Raw genomic sequence first — 26,570 nt, forward strand, 5'->3', positions numbered from 1 at the left:
GGCAAATGGGCAAAAAAAACAGACACAGGTGTATTTAAAAAAACTTAACCAACCAGTTACACACATACAAAAAAAAAAAAGGAGAGAGGAAAGAAAGCCTGTAAGCTTGCTGGTGTACCTGTAATCAAGGTTCAAGCGTTGTGTAAATATTCTGTGGGAACGTAGAGCCTTGTCACTGCAGTGATGTCTCAGGCAAAGTTTTTCTGATCTGCCTGTACATCTCTTCTGTTACTTCTGACACACCTTCTCAGCCCTTCCCATTTCAGCTTACCCTCATGTGGCCAGTTGCCTGGTGACTTTCCAGCAAGACAAGTCTTGGCCTTCCCTCTAGGAAAATCATGCAGGGAGTAACTACCAGTTGCTTGCCCTGTTGTTTTATTTTACCTGGAGGAAAAAAAATAAGAGAGACCTCCTTCCCCAGCATTGTACAGTCTATATCCAAGTAGGAGTCAGGTCTCATATCAGTTCCTTGCAAACTCCTGGTATGAGCTGTGTCTCCCCACAGTTCTGGTTCATTCTGACCACAGATAACCAAAGCACCCAAGTGGAGGCATGCTCCTGACTCTGCAAACCTGGTACCCCAAACCTGTGTCCTTCCATCTTGTTACTCACCTCTCCAAGACAGCAATCAATCTTTTATCTCTCCAGCTTTTCTACTCTGCTTCCTCAAACCAGGAGCCCTAACCCAGTGCATTCTGTTCTCTGCTTCTTAATTTGCAGGTCTGCTTCCTAATCACACTCAGAATTATTCTGAATAATGAAATAAGACAATGAACAACTTCTGTTTATTCTGCTATTTTCCCCCAGTAGGGTGCATGAGGCTAAAATGAAAATCTTCTTGCACATTACCACAGACCTGTTTGTCAGTTAGTACCTTAATGGACCTATTGAATGTTACGTCCCTTCAGGAATGCTACTGAGAACATGACCATAAGAACAGAGGAAGAGATAGTCATGGCTTAATTTGAAAAGCAGATCCTATTCCACTAGTGATGCACAGAAAAGAAGAAATACCAACCTTTATTTCCAGTTCCTAGATTCAGTATACAGGGCTTGTGGTTAGCCAAAGAAACACAGTATTTTAACTTGTGAAATAACATTTAAGCTAGAGTAATGAACCTGGAGTCAACAAAGTTCAGTTGCCTTTGAGGTTACGGAATTGCTTTTGAGGTTAGAGCTGTATCTACAGCAACACTAACCCAAAGAATAAATTTTAGTTAGAAATGGAATCATATGAGAACCTGAATCACTCAGTTTTTTTGCTGTCTTAAGACAGGCCCAATCTGCATATTTCAAAAGTTGTAGTCTGTACTACTTATCAGGCAGGTTTAGAAAGTTACCACTTTGTCCTTATTTAGGTTTCTTTTTTATAAGGAATTTGCTCAGGCAAGAGAAATTCCCATTCTATCTAACCCTATAGGGTGACTAACTTTCATAATAAAATTGAACTCAGACAAAATAAAACTCTTTGAATAAAGATTAAAAGCTCAATAGTTGTTTATCTGACTAAGATTAAATTACAAATATCGTATAACAGTTGTCAAACATTGACTTTAGCAGCCATATCAATGAAAAATTCAGAAGATATTTGGGTTCAAAAGAGATTAAATGACGTATAATGGCACACAACCTGAGCCATTTTATGATTTAGTCAAAACAAGTGTAACTCCAATCCAGTACTTCAAAAAATGATTAAATACAGCTAGATGATAGAATTCCCTATAAAGCCATCAATGGGAAATTGTACTGATATCACACAATTCATTGGCCTTTTTTTTTTTCCTTTAAAAGGATTTTCTTAAGCCTTTAATTTTCAGAAGTAAATACCAGGATGGGATAGTACTTTGCTACATAAACTACATGCAAAATAATTCCACAGTTAATTTTAACATACAGAGTCCCCACATAGGAAGGGAGCAGGTTGGTTATACATACCAAAGAAAACATCTCTACACTGAACAGCAACTCAGAATTGCTTAGGGCTTTGTATTTACTTAACTCATTTGAGCAGACCAAATTTACCACGAGCTAGATTATTTTATGCCTGTCCTCCCTCTAATTTACTTTTTTCTTTTTTTTTTTTATATTTGAGTTACTCAAACCAAAACACCTCACTGAACAGCAGTTTTCTCTTCATGTTTTTTAAATGCACCTGTCAGCCACTTCCTACATATCTTATAGTGCCAGTTAAAGTCAGACTATCATACAGCTGAAGTCAAATTCAGATTTATTATATCCAAGTATAAACTTCTACTTCTAAACACCTGGAATCTTTAACATCAAAAACTTGGAAAAGCAGCATAGAGTCCTAGACATTAAAGAAATCCTCTAAAAAAATTTTGTTTCCAAGTCAACCAAGACATAAGCCTCCACTGCCAAAGCCCATGAGCAGGCACAAACCTAGGCCCAGGCCTGAACTTAAAAGGAGTTCTTGGGCCCATGGGCAGAGGGAGATCCCAAGTGGGGCTGCTTAAGGCAATTAAGGCTTATTAGTGCACTCTGAGCCTTCACAGCTGTGCAGGTTGTAACAGAGAGAAACACATTTTAGCAATGAGAAAGATTAACAGCTGCAGCAAATAATCATGTAATACGTTCTCCATCTTCTGATGACTCCAGCTTAGGACTGAATACCTTTCTAAACCTTACATTTTAGCAAGCAGAAATGATTGTAGTGTAGATGGAGTGGCAACATGGGACTTGGGCTGTGTCTAACAACTTATTTTTGTTTTAATTTCTATGTATGTATGAATGGAGAATTCCAAATATTTCTTCACGCTCAAAGGGACAGATCCAGCTATTGCCTTCCGACTTAGCCCTCAGTTAACTTGTGCCTAAGCTTTTCATCTAATTCGGTCATGTACATTCACTAGAAATAATTTTTCTCTTTCTCTCTGAAGCCATGTTTCTACAATATGATAGCACAATTCTTCACAGTGTTCTCTGCAAGGTCAAGCAACCCCAGTTCTTTCAACTTTTTCATACAGGTGATGTTCATTTCACCTGAGACATCTTGACTTTTTCCTTAATGCTCTATCCAGTTGGTCCATAGGTACTTTGAAATGTAGTGCTTAAAAATGGATCCAGTACTTCAGCTGAATCATTATTACTGATGAAAGCATGGTACAGTTACATTATGTGTCTTACAGAATACATTATTGTTCAAGCAACTTTATATGATATTTGCTTTTTCTGAAAAAAAAAAAAATCCCACTGTACACTGAAGTTGAGCTTGTAATTCTTTTTCACCTCCAGATCTGCAGAAATACTGATTAGCCTGTTGACCTAAGTGGATTTATCCATGCTGAGTTAAATCTTTTTTGTCCACTTCACATTTTGTCTCCAAATTATTTGACATTTTTTTCCAGCTTTCATACCCTCATCTGGGTCATAATGAAAATAGTTAATAGCATGGAAAAAAACAAACAAATTCCAGTGATACCTTGCTTGATTCCCCCTTTCATTTTGACAGAGAATCATTGATGATTATTCTTCAAGTAAACCAGCTTTGCAACCTCTTTGCAGTAGCTTCGTTTAGGTCATATTTTCTTAGCTTGCTTGTGAGTTGCGTAATATAGTATTGGAAGCCTTATTGAAGTCAAAGTATGTCATCTGCTTCTCCTCTTTCCACGTGATATTCTTCATGGAAATAAATTAAGTATCTTGACACAGTTTGGTTTTGACAAATCTATGTTGGCTGTTACTCATCTCCTCTATTTCCACTCACTTTGAATGTTCCATGAATAAAGGTAGAGCATCTCTAACTTAATTTAGAAAAATCTAGTATATAACTCTATGTGCAAGTGGCTAGATCAAGTTGTTGCTTTTATTTTGTTTCTCATATGAAAAAAAATATATTAAAAGCTTTCAAAGGGCAAAGTTCTGCCATTGTCAAAATAGAAAATAATTAATGCTGACCTGTAAATCCCTGTGTGTTGAGATGAGAACATACCCCTCTGAAGTCTTGTGTACTTGTTTTTACAGATCTGCTTATCTAAGGCTTTATCATTTGCAGTTATCATCCTAATGTCTGTTTTCCACTATAACATAGTCAGAAAGGAACAGGAAATGCCTACAACCTCTTACACAAAATATTCCTATGTGGAAAATTAAACTATGCTTAGTAAGCATGGCTGAAAGACCTAGAAGGTGTTACAAACAACAATATATGAAGCCTCTACAGTTAACAAAGGACAGATAGTGGTTGTACATTACAATTCCACTGTACAATATTTAAATCATAGCAATGTAACTATAAAATAAAATAAAACCACTGGAAGTTTTCTTATTCTTTTTAGATCATATTTAAGCACAAATGTCCTAACTTTCAAAGACTATGAGGAACTGCAGTTCTCACAAAAGTCAGGTATATTTTAAAGTGCTCAGAATATTGGCCATGTTTAAATGTTTTCTGTGTTTAAATGTTTTCTGCCTATTTATCTATGTATGGATCTATCTGCTATTGTAGTGTCTACCTATTTATTTGTTTAGAAGATAAAGTGGTAATACAGATAACATTTCCTCACAGTGGATAGAATTGGATGTCACAATGAATACTTGCAAGAAAAGAATGTAGAAAGCCTGTCTCCATGTAGATATAAAATGTCTCCAGTCCAGATGAGAAAAAGGATGGGCTGATAATTCACACACTACTGTCAGTCCGTGAAGCTCAGTTGAGCTGTTTTGGTGAAGACTAATCACAGACCTTACGCTAAAGTACAGGTACTCTGAAGAAAAACTAATGATTACATTAAACAAGTCTTTCCAAGTACGCCAGTGTTACAGCTAGCTTTCAAAGGCAAGCTGTCTTTAGCAGTACCCACTGGCATTGTAGGCCCTTTTCTTCCTGACTGCTTAATACTCTAGGAGTCATACATAAATATGTTCCTCAAAGCCATATACATCCCAGGTAAGCTGAATAGTTCCTCCACTAAAGAATTCCACATGCTTCTGCTCAAAACAAACAAACAACAAACAAAAAACAACCAACCAAACAAACAAAAAACCCAAGCTGTAAAAATCATGCTAAAGCAGGTGAAGAGATCACCTACATAAATTCAGATTTATTGGTAATTATTGTCTGTCCTTCAATATTTGTTTATTTTGGGGGCGTTGAGATTAAACTGTGTTGAAGAAGGCCTGTGCTCAGTCATCTCCTCCTGACCATGACCAGCTTGCTTGGATAGACCCTGACTTTGTCATCTCACCACGTCTGATGGCTTCTCAATGGAACCTGTTACTGTGACCAGCCTGGCCCCATGCGGGTACTGCAGGGTTGCACTCTGGTCAGTAGGGTCACTGCCCCGTGCCTGCCCTTGGCTCCTGGCTCTCCTTCCTTCATGGAGCAGTCCCTGGGAGCCCATACACAACTACACTCCATTGCTTTTGGAGTGATGTCCTCTGCAGTCATGAAGTAAAGTCCAAACTCCAAAACTCCAAACCCTTCAAGTCCACTGAACCCAGTGAATCATGGGTTATAAACAACTTTGAAGAACAGTGGAGCTATTCTTCAGGCAGCATCATAAACACATAGGGTAGGACCCTAGTGAAGCTGAAGAAATAAGAAATTTGGGAACAGGTTTCCTAAGGAGGCTGTAGCACACTCCTAGACTGTCTGAGGACTAACACAACATTTAAAGTTTAATAAAAGAAAATGATTCATTGACCTTAGTAGCTAGCATATTGCAATAATGACATGTTATACTCTAAGAATTGCAATGACAGAACAATTATCTAATTAGAAAATTAATTACATCATGTTTTAATTGCTTAATAACAGAGAAATTGTCATCAGGATGAAGGCTGAGAAATGCTATGAAAAATCATCAGGGAGTACAATTTGGCCAGTAAGCAGAAAATTTTCCTTACCAACAAGAAATTTGGAGGCATGGTTGCAACAACTCCTCAGAGGCCCACCAAGTTTCATGGCACATCACCACTTCTGTAACAGACGCCATGTGGGGATGGGAGGCCTTGCAAGACCTGAAGATGTCATGACAAGAGCCAAGACGTACATTTGGCAGCAGTAAAAAACATGGCTGCTAGAGAGGGATAAAGCCTGAGTCCAGCAGCAAGCTAGAGGAAGTGTTTCAGTGGTGAAACAATTCAGTTTGCCTTTTCCCTTTGCGAATGTGCTGAATGTCAAAAATCGTAGCAACATGCAGCACTGCAGCTCAGAGGAGCCAGATCAGACCTTGTCTCCTGCTATGGGGCAGCGTGGCTGCCAGGGCAGTGGCCCCTTCTGCAGAAGGATTTACTACCAGGGAAGCACATCTTTGAAGAAGATGGAATGGAAGATGAGACAGGAGAAAGGGGAGCACTGAATAATTTAAAGACAACAACTTGCTGCCAGAAAGTCAGAAAAAGCTGTTGTAATTTGGAGAAATGCTGGATGTGGTTAGTACCACGTCAGAAGCTCAGCAGGTCCAAAACTCAGAGCACGTAGAAATGCCATTATTTCGCAGATTATTACTTAGAGTTCTTATATTAAGGAAGATACACATTTACATCAATTGCAATGAACGAATACTGCATCAAAATATACATCTGCAAGACGTGTGGTTTGGAATGAAGCACTGGGGATACAATACTCACACAGGGCTTTATATGACCCAGTGTTTTTGTGTAGGGTTGTTATTGGAGCAACGTTCCAGGTTCCTTCAGACTACTTGAAAAGCAGTCTGATGGTTAAAGTGATGAACATGATGATGTTTAAGGTAGTAACTGACAAGGAAGCCAGACAAATAAGAAGACACAATTTTAAAATAAACAGAGTGTAGGCAAAAAAAAAAGAAAACATTCAAATAGCATGTCTGTGAACCAGTATGTTTGTTTTTGCAAGGCAGGTTGCAATTAACATTTGAAAAGGTTTGTAAATAAAGTTTCATGCAAATATTCACTTGGACACAGGTTTGTGATCTATTAATTATTCAAAAACCACACAAGCATTTTGTCATTACTGTCTGCTGCATGTTTCTTACTTTAATCTGTCCTTTGGACTTGGAGCTGCCAGATTTCCATAACTGGGTCACCCAGTTCTTTCTCAACTTTGCTTTCTGCTGTGAAATGAGAATTAGCATTTTCTGTGACATACATTCAGGGCTTCTATGAGAAGTTTGAATGGCTATTATAGTAAGTGGTTTAGTATGGAAACTTAAAATATGTGGTAAAATATGCAGTAAGGAATGAGTTCATATCTGTGGGTAATGTGAATTTTTAGTGACCACAGATCTTTGCAAACACAGTCTAGGATGAAAACTGCAGTTTGTTAGTTGGCCAAAGAAAAAGAAAAGCATTACTTGATATACAGTCGTGATACTAGATTCCTGGAATCATAGAATCAAAGAATGGTTTGGGTTGGAAGAGACCTTTAAAGATCATCTAATCCAACATCAATTCACTTTTGGGTCTTTGTGTAGTGAAAAATACTGTTCTAGTGCCCATTAGTAAATTATAATTAATGTTATAATTATAAAAATAATTATAACCATAATTTTAAATCATTCTTTTAGCTTGGAGATACATGAATCATTATGAGAAATTCATTAATTAAAATAAGGTTGAAAAGGCGATAGGTGACATTAAAAGCATTTGGTATTTTAACCACTAGAGAGCGCTGAAAAGCTGTTTTAAAAATCTGTTTTTGAAAACTGTGAGAGAGGACTGCTCTGCGCTGCCTGGGCTTCTCGCCTGAAGGGCCAAGAGGGAGAAGTCTCAGAGGGGGAAGGAGCTGGGAAGAGTCACCCATTCTATAAGGGGAGCATGAAACGACTTTCTTCTGGCCTACACAGGCAGTACAGGATATAAAGAGGGAATGGAGGTGATTCTCGACTTTTCAACGTCCTTTCACAACATTTTCAGCAGCTGATATGCCATAAAACTTGCACACCAACTGGTATGTCTGGGGAATAAATGGGGATGTGGCTGAAGCCAGCAAGTGAGCTCCTTGAAGAAAAAGGGAAAGCTAAGAGAAGCAAGATGGAAGGGAATGGGACAAACATCTTGGAAAACAGCTCTGCGACTCCACTTCTCACTGGTGCCAGAGATTTGTATTTTTATACCAAATTTGTGTTCCATAGCAGTTGCCGTAGACTCTCTTTTTATGGTTCTGTCCTTTTAAAATGTTTGTTATATATCTGACCTTTCTCAGTTTTTATGGGCTACTAGAATGATTTGTAAGTAATTTTTTGCAGAAGGAAAGAAGGCAGAAAATTAAGCTTGGACTGTCACTGGAGCTTTAACGGATTTAAGAAGGGGTAAAAGGAGAGATTTGGGCACAGACCTGGAATGGCTGACCCCAAGACAAGGCTGGCTTCCACCACAGTCTCCTATAGGCAAACTGAAATGGCAGAGTAAGGATTTGAGCCAAAGGGCCAAACTTTGGTGCCATTTAAAGTAATGTCAAAATGTCAGTGATTGCAAGGGAGACATGCTTCCTCCTGAGGCCTTTGAAAACTCATCCCCTTGACTACCTGACTTAGAGTCAAAGAGTCATAGAACTTCCTGAGTTGGAAGGGACCCACAAGGATCATCAAGTCCAACTCACAACTCTACACAGGACCACCCCAAACTCAGACCATGTGTCCAAGAGTGTTACCTGAACGCTTCTTTAACACCACCAGGCTCAGTGCCGTGACTGCTGCCCTGGGGAGCCTGTCCCAGTGCCCGACCACCCTCTTGGTGAAGAACCTTTTCCTAACATCCAGCCTGACCCTCCCCTGTCCCAGCTCCACGCCATTCCCTCAGGACCTGTCGCTGTCCCCAGAGAGCAGAGCTCAGCGCCTGCCCCTCCGCTCCCCTCATGAGGGAGCTGCAGGCCACCATGAGGCCTCCCCTCAGCCTGCTCTGCTCTGGGCTGAACAAACCAAGGGACCTCAGCCACTCTTCATACATCTTGCCCTCTACACCCTTCACCATCTTTGTTGCCCTCCTTTAGACACAGTGGACACATTTCATTGAGTGAAAAGAAAAAGAAATCTTGAATATACTGTATTGGACAGCTCTTCATTGTCCATACCATACCCTACTCACTTCATAGGTTACAACAACAAAATGAAGTCCTTTCTGCCCAGACCAGATGTTCCCTGCTATTCCTTTTCTGCTGCTGAGTCTGCCCAATTGCTAAATAAATACATGTCTAAGGAGTTGACAGATAAGGATCAGAAGTGGCTCTCATCTAGCAGAACATCTCAAAACCCTTTGACTGTAGATAATTTTTATACACTGGGAACCCTGAAACCAGAGAATCAGAGAATAGTTCAGGTTGGAAGGGATCTCAGAAGATCTCTAGTCCAATCTCCCAAACATCCAAGGCTGGACACTGCACAACCTCTCCAGGCAAGCAGCGCCCCTGTGAATATAGCCCATGATCGGTATTCTTTGCTGCCAGGCCCACATTCAGCTTACTGTCCACCACGTCGCTCAGGTCCTTTTCAGCAGAGCTACTCTCCAGCCAGTTGGTGCTAGCTTGTATGGTTGTCAGGGGCTCTTCCTTCCCAAAAACAGAAGAAACATCTACTTGGAAGGTGGTTTAACCGATTTTTTATTCTCCTACATGAGAAAGACAGTATCTGTATCAGAAAAAGCTTAACAAAAGCCTTCTGTTTGAAAATAATTCCACCAAATTTTAACTTGCTTTTCTCTTGCTCCTCTCATCCAGAAATCATTGGACTCATTTGTAATTTCTAGTATGCAGAAATATATAGATCTGGGGACACGTTCATCAAGCTTAGAGGAGTCTTTACATTTGCACTCATTGATTTTGAGGCTAATCTATCATTAGTCTAATTTGCAGATTTACAGAACATCAGCGTAAGCTGCAGATACTGAACTTGTTTGGAAGCCAAACTAAGCGCTGATTGCTTACTTAAAGAAAAATTGTGTGGCAATCTGCATTTCCTATGCACTACTTCCAATGTTAGTTTGAAAACCACCTTCTTGCAAGGCCTCCTGGCAGGAAAGACATTTTTTTCTGTTCTTTGTATTAGTGGCAAAGTTATTTGTAATATGGCCAGGAGTGTATATAGAAAGACCTGTCTGTAGTAATCAAAATCAGTTCTGTACTGAACATTTCAGTATTGTAGACCTTCCACATAGCGTTGGGTCCATTTTAAAAGAGAGGAATTTGGTAATCAATAGAAATATCCTAATTAGCTTCAGTGCCAAATGGAATAAAGGTGAAAAGTGAATGCAACAGTCATTGCTATGAGTAAAAAAATACCAGATTTTTGCTTGAGTTTGATTTTCAGGGCTTGTTAATAGTTATGCTGTGGAATCCAAAACCACTTCTCTTTTCAGTTGTTTCTCTCTTCCTTTTCTGTTGCAATTCTCTCCTGTATTTTATCCACTAGAAGGCAGATGAGAGGTTTTATGAGCACCTTCACCAACACATTGCACAGTAGGAAGATTTATAGCTTAGTGACTACTGCTATTTTTCTGTGGCTTCATCATATTCGGTCTGCCAACACTTCCCATTTTCAAGGTTCCCAAGGCCTTCACAAACTTGACCTGACATAAGAATTGCACACAGAAATCATGCTTTATATGAAGGGTAGCTCTGCAGTGGGCTGCAACACTTCTCAGCCTCATAGGACATGCAAGGAATAACATCGCCTAGCTGAAACTTCAGGGGGAATTTTAAAAAGCAGTTTGTAATTAATTGAGTTGGAATTTGGCCAAGACAGAAATTTCAATATGTCTTCTTTCCTGGCTTATTTGTGCAAACTCAGGAGTAGTATAACATCCTTGTCCAGTGCTTATGCATCTGCCAAATCCAGTTCAGTCACGTTCCTGTAAGAAATGTCCAGCCACTTAGTTGGAGGCCAGTTTCTGCACAGCACAGCTGTTGGTGTTGTGTGTGTGTGTGAACATCTTTGGTGTTCTCTCATCTGAGCCCCTTTTCCAGGATCCCTCCCCATTGCCACATTTTTCCACTGTAGCTAGTCTCAAACCTTGGCTTGACATCCTTGCCTGCTCCCAGTTTCTGTCATTCTTAGTCTGTCCATTCTTAGCCTGTTACCTTTGGAAGTCCTACATCAGCAATATTCAGATATCTGTTACTTAATGCCACCATGTCTGGCCTATAGAGTATTGATGTTCTCTTTCATACGTGCTTTCATACTTTAAGCTTTTGGCTAAGAATATGTTTTTTTTTTTTCCTACTTTTCCATAGCACCATTTAAACCACCTATGCATATATAAAAAATACTATTTATTTTGTCCTGCTTTCCAAGAGGGAAATACTTTTTCTTATTGATAGATTTTAAACCCAAGTTGACTGCAGCGACTTTGTCAATTAGCAAAGAGAATCATCTTTACTTCATTTATCTGACAATTACGCAATATCATTTGCATAATGTGAAATTTAGATCTTCCATTTTCACATGCTTCAACTCATTTACTAACTTAATGTCCATTTGAAGTATATGATGAATTCGTAGTCCTTTGTTTCATACCAGGCTTGGTTTGAACCAGTTGCTTAATTTTCTGCCAATTCCATAGCACTGCAGGAGTTCCCAGCATTTATACTACCAACAAGCTTATCTGAATATTTTATTATTTCTTCAGTGTTCTATAATGGCTCCTTCCAAACCAAATCAAATGCCTTCATAGCATCAAGGAAAATAACAAACACTTTAAAACCTCATTCTTTCTTTCTTTTTTTTTTCACCAGCTGTAAAAATCTGAATATCTGATTAATGCAACTTCATCCTGGTCTGCGGCCACACTTTTTGTCTCACTACTCCTTCTAAAACTAGCTTTGATCTGTTGACTATTGCTTTCATCAGAATTTTTCTCAGTACTGACAATAAGCTTACACCTCCATAATTATTTTGATCAGCAGGATCTTCTTTTGCCAGGATCTCCTTCTAGAGCTATTGCCTTCAGCTAGTCACCTGGTAGTCTCTCTCACTCCCACAGCTGTTTGTATTTTTGCACATGCTCTGCTACCTTTCTCATTTTTAACTGATTCACTGCTCTGTTTGTTCTTCTTATCCTGGCTAGGTACTGATTCAGCACTGCCTTACAAGTTAACACGTCTGTTCTTGCAAAGTGTCTTTAAATCATTCATATACAAAGATGTTCATGATGCCAACGCTGTGTTTTATCACTAAAGCTGAATATATAACTGATTTCTACTAACTCAAAGTAACAAACGCCATTAACATGTCATTTGAAAGTACTTGAGGGCCTTGGAGGTACTGATCTTCTTTAACATATCAGATATAACAAGATTGCTGTACAAGAAAGTTTTTTTAATTCTTTAAGTTATGGCTATTACGGCCACTTTTTTTAAATGTTTTTATCATGCGATGTTAGCCTTTCAGATTTCATGCCCATGTCCCCGTTCCCTGAAGTCAATGAATGATGAGAGTCTGGGTGGAAAGAGTACTTAACAAGCCATCCTGCTGCAGATGATGAAAGAATTCTTAGGCTGGATCAGCAACCCTTCTTCTTCCATTACAGGACTTCGGCAGCAGTCAGAGATGAAATTTAATAGGGAACTATGGTGAAAAAAAACACACCGCTAGGACAAAATTTACTTCTAGTGTTTGTTGGTTAGTAGTGAAACAGTTAAAAAACCAGGAGGTTTTTGTTTGTTCTGTTTGTTTGTGTTTTTTGTTTGTTTTGTTTTTGTTTTTCCTCTTCACCTGATGTGTTTGGGAATGCTTTTATTATTTGTAAAATTGTTGTCAGATCCAGCCTGGAGTCTTGGTATATGTTAGGCTTTAAACATCATGGCGATGAGTTGTATGGATTAACTGTTCATTGGGTAAAAAATAAAATCATTGTCCATTAAAAAAAAATTATTGCCTTTCAATGCCATGAAATGTCTCCTTGTTTCTGTACTATGGAGAAAGCAAACTTGACTGTGACTTTGACTTTACTGTGACTTTTTCTTTTATTCATTGTTATTCACATCTTTGTTATGGGCAAAAAAAAAAATTAGCATTAAGTATTTATGATTTGAGCTTTAAAGTCCTTCTGTGCGTTGTTCCTATAAACATGGGTCATTATATAAATGGATGCACTCAAATGCTTCCATGACAGTAAACCATGTGTTTTCTTGTCACTGTGTTCCAGCTACATTTTTGGCCTTAATTATGTACAGCATCCCATTCCCTGACTTTCCTCTCTATCCACCTTGCTAGCTGCCTTCACCTCTTTTCATTTTTGTTTTCCCCTCCTTTCTCTCCCTCTTTTCCCCTACCCAGAACATTTTTCTCCAAGAATCAATTCCCTCCTGCGAACCCCTCTCATTTGGGCCTACTTTATTATATTCACTTATGCCTTCAGTGAAGTTGCTGAGCCCCTCCATCTCCCACTGCAGCAGAGGTGAAGAAGTTCAGCCACTTGCAGAACAAGTATTTGGATCATTTTGGATCACTGAGCCCTCTGCAGCCAGTGGTGTCGGACCAGTGATGAATTTGGCCCACTGTGTCTTTCAGGATGTGTAAAAATTAAACTTACATACAGCTTTCCACAAATAAGAACTAGCTTGAAGATTAAAACCCAACAAACACATGATTAAGTGCCTTTTCACTGACGAGTTACTCACCCTGCAACCCACTGACCCATCCTCCCACACAAGTTTCCCAGTGCTTAGTACGTTTTGTACATTTCCTTTTTGCACTGTGCCCTGGCACACACTGTGACATTTGACAAAGGGTTCACTGGCGGCATTTCCCAAAAGTTAGAGAAAGTAATCCTCGGAGGTGACTTGCTTAACACGGTTGTTTCATCACGCAGGACTATGGGCTGCAGATTCGGTCTTCAGGAAGGGTTTGGAAAAAAAAAAGAGAGAGAAAGCAGAAAGAAAAAAAGTTTTTGTTTTTTATTCTTTTTACAGGACATTTCTCAGTTGGTTCCGTTGCTATCACTTTGAAGACTATTTTACACACCCTTGTGAAAGGAGTGTTTGCCTCTCTGTGACAGCCGATAAGGATGCGTGCGAGGTGGTGGTCTCGCCCCACCCACTGACCACACAGCCTTTCCCTTTCCTCTGTCTTGGCTTGCTCTTTCTGAGACACCAGGACATACGGGGGGAGGGATAGCTGTCTCCTCATTATCATCATGTTGCAGAGAAAGCACTCGGCAACATGTGCCTGAGCTTCTCTGGCCGTGTTTATACCTTGTGTTTCTTGCTCTATTGTTAAGCAACATTATCAGCTCCTTCAGCTGCATTTCAGCAAGACACGGCCTGTCCACTCAGAGAACAATTTTGCAGCGTGTTTGGGAAGCTCAGACCAACAGCCCTATCCCTGCAAAATTTAAGGAAAAGATTACCTCGGGTGAGGATGAACGGTTAAGTTTGGGCCAACAGTACAGAGCATTTCTAGTGACTGCATTTTCGGGAGAACAGGTTGCCTCCTAGCAGTTTTCTTCATCAGCCAGGAATGAACCAGAAATACCTTGTCTTTTAATCCTCTCACCTTCCCTCTTCAAAAGCTTTTACCTTTAAGGAAGTATCTCAAGGGAATACCATTCTTAGAGTCGACTTCTCAGCTCTCCGCAGCTAGCATCTGGTGGGAATAGCAGCCAGCTCCCTCTGGGGAACTCACCCTCACGGGTACCCACAGCCTTTTAGGAGAGCCATCTGAAGGGCCGATAGGCAGGCAGGTGACTTGTGGCTGCTCTGATATTCCCAGTAACCTGGCTCCTGCTCCCTCTGTGCCTGGTCAGAAATTGCAAGAAGTTCCTTCTCTTCCCATAATATTTTTGTTCTGCTAGCAGGGTGACACATTTGTAATCCTCCATTCCAAGTATTTCTCGCACCATGCACTTTTATTGGGTAGGTGATTTTATTTCAATTGTAAATATCCTACATTTCTTACATGATTCTGTATACATTCCACCCTGTTAAACTGTAGTTTTGGTTAAAGCATATTAGGGAGAAAACTGATGTTCTGCGTGTTGGTATCAATACCATGTCTGCTCCTGCTCTGGAACCACTCAGGTACATAACTAACCATGAGATTTTGTGCAGCCCTATTGAGTTCTACCAGAATATTTGTGTGTTATGAGGATCTCTGTGAGACTAGGCTTTCATCTGCAAATATTCCAGGCCAGAAAGTGCTTTTTATGGCATGCCTAGAGTAATAGGGGCACATGACAATATATAAGAAGCTCAGGGAACAAGGGAGAAACAGAAATGTGGCCAGAGGGACATGAACGTTTCCTCACACAAGCAAAGCTCTCCCCTTTTGCTTACAACAGACATTGCTGTACTCTTGAGGAATCTCTCTTAGATTAACAGTGACTGCATAATTTAGGTGTAGACAAATTCATGTGAGTGTGTTTCCTGCAGTCTTATATGACCATCAGAAGGGGATCTATTTTACTGTATGTCTATACACATATCAGACTGCACAAGAAAAGCTTATATTTTATTCTGAGTTTTAGCACTGAGCAGTCTTTCAAGTATTTCTACAATTGGGTAGATGTTTAATAGCCAGGGGCAAATCTAGCATTGAAGAAAAGATATTTTCAAAGTAATTTTGGAGAACTTGACAAGAATCTGTTGCTACTGGGTACTAACTCTGTTTTCTTCCTCTTTTGATAGATCTGGTTGTGTCAAGAAAAGTCTCCATGGACTTGGTTTAACAAAGGCATGATGGATCTGACCCTTTGTATTCTTTGCCATTAAAGTTAGATAAATGTCATCTTTTTACTCTGTTATCTTGCCCAGCATACTGTTACTCCCAGGAAAGGCCAACTTGGTATCATGTTGGGTTGAATGGTTATCCACCTGGGCTTGTATCTTTTATCCAGGTATGCCAACTTTTTTTTCCCCTTTTTATTGCCAAAGACTTTGACTTATTGTGCTTCTGCTTTTTCTGAATTAATGTTTTTATCTTGAAAGAAGATTTTCCTGATCAGTTGCCATAATAAACAAAGGTTTAATTTGCAAATATGCCTTGGGTTATTATAGACATTAAACACATTCAGGTCTCTATTCCTTATGATTTATTCTGAACAAGAATGTATCTAGGGGATGCATAGCTCGCAAATTTAGAGGAAAACAGATCTATCCAAATTAGATTGGTGAAGCTAAGTAGAATGGAATAGCGACAGACACAGAAATGCAAATGTTATTTCTGATATTCTAATGAAGAAGGAGAATCTCTTCAAATAGCTCCCCAGAAGTTTCACTGTTCATTTAAAATGTGCCTACCTGTTAGAAACAGCCTCCCCGTCTTGCCAGTACAGCTATTCTTAAATACTGACTCATTTCACAGAAAGTTTTTTGAAGAAGGTTAAGGATTTTGATTGTTTGGGTAACATGTGACAGCAATAACAAATGGGAAATATTACTGGATCCTGTTATTCAATCAAGCCTGGCAAATGCCAAATATAATGCTGCTGACAAGAAGGAGCATTGCTCCTACCGAACTTGAAGGATGGAGGGAGGTACCAGACAGTCATCCTTTGGATACCTCAGTGGAAAGGAGAAGTCACAGCCACTGCCTTTTTATTCTAAACAAGGAGGACTTGTTTTGTGCTGTGGTCTGGGCTGCTTACCGCCACTCCAGTGTTGGTATGAAATAGCTCAATGGAGCTTTACTTTGTTTTTTCCAACTTTGAGACAGTTCATACAGGGACAATATGTGGGATATTTGAGTCTAGTGAGGCTCAAAATCACCCCCACCCCCCCTTTCACCTTCCTAAAACCCTGAGCTAGCTCCAAGAGATGGTGACTACAGTCTAGGCCAGAGAAAGCTCAAGTTGGATAGCTGGTGGATTTATCATTTTATATCTACCTATTTTTTTTTGAATGACTAAGATCCATGATTGGTGTATGGCAAAAGAATGGGACATATCTAAGATTTTCTGTGCAGTTTTGTTTGCACAATTTCCATATAAATACCACAACAAATTCTGGAAAGCCCTGCTGATATTCTTGATACTCTTGCTTCTTCGTTGTTTCATTGAGCATTTAATGAATTTTCTCTTTGATTAAACCTTAGCCCTGTTTTTTGAGCTGCAGCCATAAACTTTTTTTTTTTTTTTCAGTTTTGGAAGTGTTGTTCCATATTTACAGCAGTGTATTCAGAATAATCTAGTCTTGTATCTTCAGAAGCTAAAAGTTCAAAATTGCTAACCCTCTGGTGGATATCTCTAACAATGAAATTTTAAGAAAGAGTACATTAAATTGTCTTCTGTGTATGTCTCTTGTTTTTCAATTTCAGCACAAAATATGAGAACAAGCTGCCTCAAGGATTTTTTTAATGTTTTGCTAGTTCAACTGCTTATTTTTTTAAATAATGTTTAGTAATTAATGTTGTTCCCACCAAACTGCTTTTTCCATTAACTCCCATGTCCTTCTACATAATTTTACCTCAGCTGGGATTCCGCTGTACAAACTCCAGTATGCGATGGATCCTACCCAAACAATTTCCAAGGACAAGCCAGACAATGGCAGTAGAAAGGAAGCAGGATCATTTGACTACACAAATGGAAAGCTTCCACAGGCAGGTGAGGCAGTCTTCCCAAGATCACCCTGGGAACCTGTGGCACAGCCAAGAGCCGAATTAACATCTCCTGAGTCCTTCAAAGACCATCCTTCCTCACCCCATCAGTTTATTTTCTAATACAAATCTTGTGGAAAGAACTCTTCGGTTTTAGTGGTTTTCAAACAGAGGCCGAAATTAAAAAAAAAAAAATTAATTATTTTCTCAAGCAAAGTAAAAATAAGATTATCCAATGCAGAGAAGTTTTTTAACCACTTTTTTTTTCAAGTTACAACTTGAAGTTCAGTTAAGCAAGTCAGCAGGAACTCTGTACCCTTGCTGGCAGTCAATGTACTATGGAAAAGATTTATTTTTGTCACTTCTCGTTATTAGCCATGCCTCATATTCATTTCATTGGTGCCATCACTGGCTCTTTTTGAGCTTTGCCATGTGAGGTCAGATGCAGTTTTGTTGTTCAGGTGACATCTTGTTTGTATACAGAGTACTTAAAGGAGAGTCTTTTTTGAAAAGTTCCGTGACACTATTCTTGCAAATTCAATATAAAGACTTGTGCATCAGATATACAACTTCACTGTTACTACACTTATCCTTTCTGTATTATTATACAGTGGAAAGTTTTCAGGCATTTATTTTGGAGTTGAAACAAGACATCACAGCTGTCATAGTACCATCAATACCATTCAGCCTCATCATATATAAAAAAGCCTAAGCATATGGTGAGAATCTGCAATGTAACTCTACTGACTTGAGTAAAATTACATCAGCCATAAATTTAGGCCATTTGTTTCATCTCTTGTGATGAGAAGACCCTAATGTACTGATTTTGCATTTTTATCATTCCCATTGAGGCAGTAGCCAGAAACGAGCTGAGGTAGACACTCAAGTTTGCAATCTGTATTTCCAAGAAAATTAAAGGCACATGTTCTCTTTCACTGTTCTGTTCCTGATCTAATCCTTGTGCATTTGAAACATCTAATTCCTACATTTGGGGAAAAAAAAGAAAATAACTGGACTCAAACCCAAACCCCAAGGTCGGTTCCATGTTTTGTTCTGAAACCTCCCAGTCAAAGCTCTGCCCTGGCAGTCAGACTTCCGTAAGCCTATGCAGCCTGCACAGAAAGACTTCAAAGCAAATGTTTACAAAGCATATTGAAATGCCCATGCTAAGTCTGTTTGGTTATCAGCTAATTTATTCTCAGGAGCAAACCCCAGACTGGTGAAGTCATCCTGAGTAGCTGGGGATCCTGAACATCTCTCTGGACATATAATTATCTGACTGAAATATTTAAAGTTCTTTTTTAATATATCCAAAATCCATTTTTAGTATGTGGGGAAAAAAAAAAAAAAGCTGGCAATTTTTACTAGGCAAGATTTTCACATCTTTTTTGAGATTCCTTTGCATATTTGAAAATTTCCACATCAAAATTAACATATGTAATAATGATTTTCATCTACTGTGTGTTTGGTATGCTCGTTACTTTAATCTAGCTCTCCACTGTTATTTAGCATTTTCCCAGTCTTGCTTTCTATTTTCACCTGTTTCATACTATCTGATACTGTTATGAAAGCTCACCAAATCCAAGTCTGTCTGCTCACCTCATGGATAAGAGGGTCAGCTACACTGGAGTTGAGGTTCCTACATGAGACATGCTTCCGCAATTACACACGCAGCAGCAATAGTCTTGACCATAGGAAGAGAAATTTCTGTCCCATCCATGGTATGATTTTTACTGCCAGACACATACAGAAGTCAGCCTGCAAAACCCCCCATGCTCAGCCTTGGAGATGGCTGATTGACAGACATAAAAGGGAAATGGTGAGGGGAGAGCAAGTTACAAATGGCATTTTCTTGTCACATCATGAGATTCTCTTCTATCAAATCAAAGAAGAACAAATGGTCCATTTGTTGCTGAGATGCTGCACATCTGTGGCTGTGTCTAATCAGAGTTAATTATGAAGAGCTGAGTCGCTGTAATACTCCTGGTCCCCAAGCTCTGAAGGACCCATTGCTTTATTCTGTAGCTTCCACTGCCAATTTCTGTAGCTGCCTATTATCAAGCACCAAAAGGTAGAGATTGTACAGGATCTCTGGCAAGCAACACAAAGTATCCCAGCTTAATTCTAAAGCAATGACTAATCAGGGTATCCCAGGAGGAAGCTTTGCTATAGCTCTTGCAAGGGTAATGAGGACAATTTTCATAGCTATGACATTTTAAGCCAAGCAAAATGCAAGCAATCTTGCTTATTCTTTCCTGGTAAAAAAAAAGACTATGGAAGAGCAAGTAAGACATCTCCAAACTGAAAAGGACTCTTGCTGGGAGAAGGATTGCACCAAGATGGGCAGCAGGATTAACAGCCATGTTTGTTGTTTTATCATAGCAGGACTAATAGCTAAATTCTATTAATTGCTGAGTGCTGTTTTGTTTGGCAAATACAGGAAGCAGTTTACATGGCTACGCAGTGCTCTGGTTCACAGTCCTTCTGAAATAGTATTATTGTAGTGGGATAATACTGATTAAGGATAGTTCCCTGAGGAAGGAGGGCCTTTTGATGATTGAGTCATTTCCTTTCTCTGCTCTACTTCACTGAGATACGGCTTCTCTCACCACAGACACACACCCTTTGTATCCAGAGAGTTCTCCAGCAAGGAGGTCGGAAGCACACGCCTCAGCCTCAGATGGAAATGCCTGGGTGCGTGAGTTCTACAGAAAGCACTGAATCACCAGAAAAATTCCAGGAGTCCAAGCAAACTGTGTCACACTTCTGGCTTCACTAAACACCAAAACATGTCAATGAGGGGTTTATATCATATTATTTCTTAGAGTCACTCTGTGGATCAGTAGCAGAGATAGGAACAGAACTAGGGAGGAAATCTTGACTACAATGAAGTCAACTGACCTCAATGTGTCCTGTATAAATTTGGATGTACAGTGAGACTATTTTTCCTCAGATGTTCTGTTTGTCAGTCTGCTTTTAAAACTACAGATTAGTACTGTCTTTGGTTATAACACTCTGTTGGAATAATCTTTCAAGTGGGTAAGATGCAAAGAATGTCCCTCTTAAAAACAGACAAAATTATTAAGTAAATCAGTTCTGTCATTGAGATAATGTTGGGCCAGATGGCATGACATTCAATATAATAAGACCAGTTTAAAAAATTAAGCTCAAACTGCAGAAACCCCACCAGCTTCTGGTTTTCAGAAGTTTCAGAATGACCCAGCCACCAGTACATTAACTTCAAACACTGGCACATTGTCTCACCCATTGTTTCAAGGCCACTGTTGTGTACAGCAAAATATGACTTCATAATCTAGAGAGTTCACAAGAGCTTTGCACAGACTAAGAGAACTCATATTCAATTGTTTCCGATAATTTCTAAAGAGTTAGTGTGATGTGCTGGACTCAGAAGTGAAATTACTACCTCACAAGAAGGAGCGTATGACAGACTAAAGCAGTGTAATCTCATTCTGTTTTATTAGCAAGCTACCACAGCCTCACCTTAGTAAGGCTGCCTGGTCTGAAAAGGCCATGCATTCCTAGCCCTTTAACCTTTGATTTTGTTCTGACACTGGTTTGGCTAATTCATTTGAAAATAAGAATGAGTTTACCAGCTGGGCAAAGGCAGCTCTTATAACATCTCTGCAAGCCACTGAAGTATAGCCTACTCCTTTTGGACGCAGTCACCTTCCATCAGTGAGGAACTTGCCAAGGTCACTAGCTCAGTTAACATGGCTTGTTGAAAAGAAATCAGTAATAGCAAGTGCTGTTCACCACTAAACTAGACCAAATTCAGATTAGGGAAGTGGAAGGAAAAGATTCCACATTCCCTTACAACAATGGGCATGAACAAGATCCCAGATCCCAAACCATGCAAGCAGCAGGGAATCCTGATCATACAGGAACATGGCAGATAAGAACAACCCCCAACCTCTCCTCTCTTTTTGATTTTTGTCACATGTTGCCATGGGAGGTGCTTGCATGAGCTCAAGTCTAACTACAAATTTGCAAGAAAATGTTCCTGTTATCACTTCTGAGCTAAAACTGGGTTCTTCTAAATGTTTTCCCTTTTGAGGTGCAGTAATTGCTCTACGATTAGGCAGGAAACTGTACCAGCATTATTGCTCTAAAGGAGCCAGTGTTATCAAAAAACAACACATCAGGGCCTGTCCTCACAGGAAGGGAATCATAAGTAATCAGCAGTGCTATAATCCAATTGGCTGCTGGTCCCTTTGCACGGACAGGACAGAGTGCAGAAAAAATGCTTTAGGACTTTTGTTTGTGGCAAAAGGATTTTTGAAGAGCCCTGGCTCCTCTTAGCCTCCCTCTTTGTTTTTTCCAAATATTTCAGTATTTCTTTAACAGAACATTAAAAAAACCCTCAACATGCATGCAGGGCCCTTCCACACAAAAAGTATTTTTTGAACTGGTGCCATTACTTCCCTGAGGGCTCCACCAGTTCACATTGGTAAAGCCACCCTCATACTGCAATGGTAGTCAACGAGGTGAACTTCCCTAGCATAGTAAGATCATGAATATCCTTGGGGGACACAGTTCCTATACTTTCTTTTCAGGTTACTTCCCTTGGAAGCTCTTTGTAAAAGATACGTATACCATGGCTTGTGTCAATATGGTACAGGAATAGTGGTGTGTGTAGAGTTGGTTCTCTTATAAAATCTTGAGGTACTTCAGTATTACTTGACTGGAAAATTATTATTAGCAGTAATTATTAATATTATTCACCAGGACCTCCATACCCATTTACCCATACATAAATACGCCCACCCACCCCCATGTATATACCGACATCCAATGAGAACCAAGTACTTACACCTGGAGTATGTAGTGAGAGCCAGCCTGTTCTCAATGTGTTCTACAAAAAGAAACAGAAGCACTGATTTAGTTAATAATTCCAGAATCTGACTGGAAAATTCATCTTTTAAGCTAAATTCTACCAAAGCACTGATTTCTTCTGCTTTTGCTGGCTGAGTATTTTGGTATTTGTAATGATTTGTAGAGATGAGGTCTCCTGTTTATCTGTCCAAGTTGCTCTGTGTCTTCAGATAATTTGATTTAAAAATAATAATAATATGCACTAATGTAGCAGGGAGAATAAAAGATATCAGGAGTCCTGAAAAGCTGCTGACTCTGTAGAAGTTTGTTTTGACGGCAGTTGCAGCATGTGTTCCCACCATGACTCAGGTGAAGAGGGATAGTCACTCATCATTCATTACAGTATCACAGTGACACTGAGGCACCTATGAAAGGAGTTCTTCATGACAGTGCACTGAAGCATCAGCCTTACAACTGTCAGGAATAGAAAGCTTTAAAGAATTGTAAAATAAATAAATAAATAAATAAATAAATGGTAGTAATAAAAAAACAGTCCTCAGAGTCAACTGTGGAAAAAAAAATAAAAGTTAGGATTTTAAATGAAGTAGACAGAACAATAAATAAAACCCATTGCAATAAAATGCAGCACCAGCACCCTAAAAGTATCTGTTTGATAAAAGACCCCAAGTAACAGTTTGAAACCCACTGAGGGCTTCAATGTCTGCTGAAAGTGAAATTGAAGATCTTACCAAAGAAGAGGTTCCTAGATGCTTTAGCAGTTTTTGACTACCATGATTAACATCAGTGAGTAAGCTTCAAATTGTTTGTTCTCCTGGCAGATTAGGTCCTCAACACTGGAGTACTACCTCAACCTCTTGGACCTGCAAAATCCTACTGGCAGGATTCCCCAAATTCTCAGCTCTGCATGCAGAACTTTGCTGCTGTCCATCACAAGTATGCTGGTCCACAGACACCAGTTACTTCTGTAGACGTGGCCAGGGAGTATAGGACAAGGTCAAGGGCAGGCAGTTTAGAAAGGGTTTCCCCTCTTCCCAGAACAGAGGTGGGGACTTCTAGGTCCCAACCTGATCAGGTGGGTCCAGGGGACATGGGGCTGGTGGTGAAGGAGAAGCTGCCTGTGAAAACAAAAGCAGGAGAGTCTCCTGGAGGAGTGGTTTAGTAGGTGTTTCTACACAACTGAGTCTGTCCTGAGCACAGACCTTCTGATAGTGATGGATCAGAAAAGGAAGTAATAAAAGCAAAATAATAATAATAATTAAAAAAATAATAAGGGAGCTGTTTTGGAAAGTTCCAGTATTTTACTGCTTGATGAGTTTCACTAACAAAAGGAAAATATGAGAGCCTTGAACTGTGAGAGAAGAAGCTGGAAAATCAGATAGCACTGGGGAGAAAGCACACAGCTTTTTATGCTTATCATCAGGCCACGGAAATAGAAATATTTGTCTTTCTATCTCTGTTTTTCTTGTCTATTTTTCCCCTGTATTTTGCATGGAAGTGCCCTGTGCTTAACTGAGCCCTACACTAGCAATGTGGCAGTATGCAAAGGGATGCAATCACATCCCACCATCTTGCATCCCTCTGCTTCCTCTTAGCCTCTATCTCAGGAGCCTTGATTGCTAAGAGTTCACAGATATAAGCTCCGAAGAGCCAAATTAAGAACACCTCATCACCAGGGAGTCATGATTTCCCCATTGGTCTGATTTGGGGGTCACTGTCCTTCAAACCTCAGTGGAAGACTTTTACCTCAAGGGGCATTGTGAATATTGAGTTGCTTTTACATCTCAACTGCTCTCCCTGAGATGATTTTTGTCAGTTTGGTTGTTTGGTTTAGTGGTGATGTTTTTAAATTGAAGCCTCTGTGCCCAGAAGGCACATAAAACAAGAGGCTTTTAAAAGCCAGAGGATAAATAAAACACAACCTTGAATAAACAACAGGCTTTTGTCCTTATTTCCTTCCATTCCTTAATGGATGCTGATAAACTATCTGAAATTCTCAGTGTATTAATACCACAATGACAGTAATAGGAAACCCACAACCTCACAATAGCAATGATTTGACCAAATCATTAGCTTTTAGACAAGCAATTTTTTCATTCAAGATGTTTTGTAGGCTATCGTGGTCTTTCCAGGCTGCCCATTTCTCTGCCCCATCACAGACTGTTTCAGTGGCATACATTTATCAAATAAAACTGTTAGACCCCCTCTGGGCTAACACATTTTGTAGAAAAAAAATATCTTGTTTGATCAGGTAAGCACTTGTACATCGTGCTTCATTACCGATTTTATACTAACAACACAGTAAATAATAGAATCACAGAATCACAGAATTACAGAATCGTCTAGGTTGGAAGAGACCTCCAAGATCACCTAGTCCAACCTCTGTCCTAACACAAACAAGACCTCCACTAAACCATATCACTAAGGGCTACATCTAAACGTCTTTTAAAGACCTCCAGGGATGGTGACTCAACCACTTCCCTGGGCAGTCCATTCCAATGCCTAACAACCCTTTCAGTAAAGAAGTTCTTCCTAATATCCAACCTAAACCTCCCCTGGCGCAACTTGAGCCCATTCCCCCTCGTCCTGTCACCAGGCACGTGGGACAATAGACCAACCCCCACCTCTCTACAGCCTCCTTTAAGGTACCTATAGAGAGTGATGAGGTCTCCCCTGAGCGTCTTTTTCTCTAGGCTAAACAACCCCAGCTCCCTCAGCCGCTCCTCGTAAGACTTGTTCTCCAGACCCCACACCAGCCTTGTCGCCCTTCTCTGGACTCTTTCAAGCACCTCCATGTCCTTCTTGTAGCGAGGGGCCCAAAAGTGAACACAGTACTCGAGGTGTGGCCTCACCAGAGCCGAGTACAGGGGGACAATCACCTCCCTAGACCTGCTGGCCATGCTGCTTCTTATACAAGCCAGGATGCTGTTGGCCTTGGCCACCTGAGCACACTGCTGGCTCATATTCAGCTGCCTATCAACCAGTATTCCCAGGTCCTTCTCGGCCAGGCAGCTTTCCAACCATTCATCTCCCAGCCTGTAGCGCTGCTTGGGGTTGTTGCACCCCAGGTGAAATACCGCTTGTTGTCTGGATCCAAACATTTCTTGCTATATATGACTGGTTAGCAGAAGTGCTAATAGTTATGTTGCATTTTTTTTTGCTATACAGTGCACCAACAAAGCAAAGACATACTGTTTTCAGTACCCAGGAGCATACTTCTGTGAAAAGAAGAGAACTGGAGGAGCATGCCCAGGAGACTTCATCCATGCTTAACACAGAACACCATGTCACACATAGGCTTTGCCATTGCTCCTGTCAGCAAGCACTTCAGGTCTGACTACTCCGGAAGAGCTGACTGGTCCCTGCATTGCTGACTGAGGTGGGACCAGGAGCTCTCAGCACGGGCTGAGCTGAGACCCTCACCCAGCAGCAGAGATGATGACAATCATATGAGCCACAGCAATGCCATCAAGATCCATATTTCCCTAGAGCCACTCTGTGATTGTCCCAGCACATCCCAAACACTGGCAAATATCCCTATTGCAGTATGACTGCCCGCTATGCCTGTTTCATTCTACCTGCCCTGCACTGGTATCTGTAAACATCACGACAGCTCCACTTCTGTCTGTTCTCCTCTACAGTTACTTTCACTGTGATGAGCTTTTTTTTTTTTTTTTAGTTATTATTTCTGGTTATTGAATGCTTACATTGGCCCATCTTGTAAGATAATGTTTAATTCCTCCCTGCACCCAGCTTTGTTTATTTATATATTTATATTTGTTATTCATGGCAGAAGCCTGGGAATTGCTTCATGAAGGAGATGCGAATCTCTTATCTGCATTTCTGTCCCTCTCTTTTTGATTATAACTCAATCTGGATGAGGATAGAAACCTCCCGTTGTCTGAGAACAGGTACAGACCTGTGCAGAATCAACCATGGTGCTTTCAGTTTCTGTGTCCCAGGTGCAAGGCCTGTTGTGCCAGCAGAGCATGGCTCCAGACCAATACATAAGCTGCTAATGCTAAATAAATGCCAAAACCTGCACTTTAACTCCAGAAGAAGAGAACAAGAGCCATTCCAACAGAAGCTTCTTCCAGTATCTCATTGGCACTGTAACCAGCAAGGTGTCATTTTCCATACCTGCCTTTTGTGCCTTCCATGCTGCAGCTGCCACTGTCATACCGAGTCCCTCCTTTGGCAGCGTAGGGATTTTGATGTCAGTGAAAATCATGCACATCCATTAGGACCCTAAAA

The 26,570-nt window shown here is 40.1% G+C and overlaps 1 protein-coding gene across 3 annotated transcripts in view; it reads right to left on the reverse strand.

Annotated features, from left to right (window-relative positions):
• Nucleotides 1-26,570, reverse strand: part of CAPRIN1 (cell cycle associated protein 1) — an 80,037-nt gene that overhangs the window by 37,487 nt on the left and 15,980 nt on the right. For all 3 annotated transcript variants that reach the window (XM_050711284.1, XM_050711283.1, XM_050711282.1), the window contains one exon: nt 22,297-22,338. The gene's annotated coding sequence lies outside the window, so the exon portion shown is untranslated. The remainder of the gene's footprint in view (nt 1-22,296; nt 22,339-26,570) is intronic.

This window comes from Cygnus atratus, chromosome 5 (assembly GCF_013377495.2).
Source record: "Cygnus atratus isolate AKBS03 ecotype Queensland, Australia chromosome 5, CAtr_DNAZoo_HiC_assembly, whole genome shotgun sequence".
In the NCBI taxonomy this organism is placed as follows: Eukaryota; Metazoa; Chordata; class Aves; order Anseriformes; family Anatidae; genus Cygnus; species Cygnus atratus.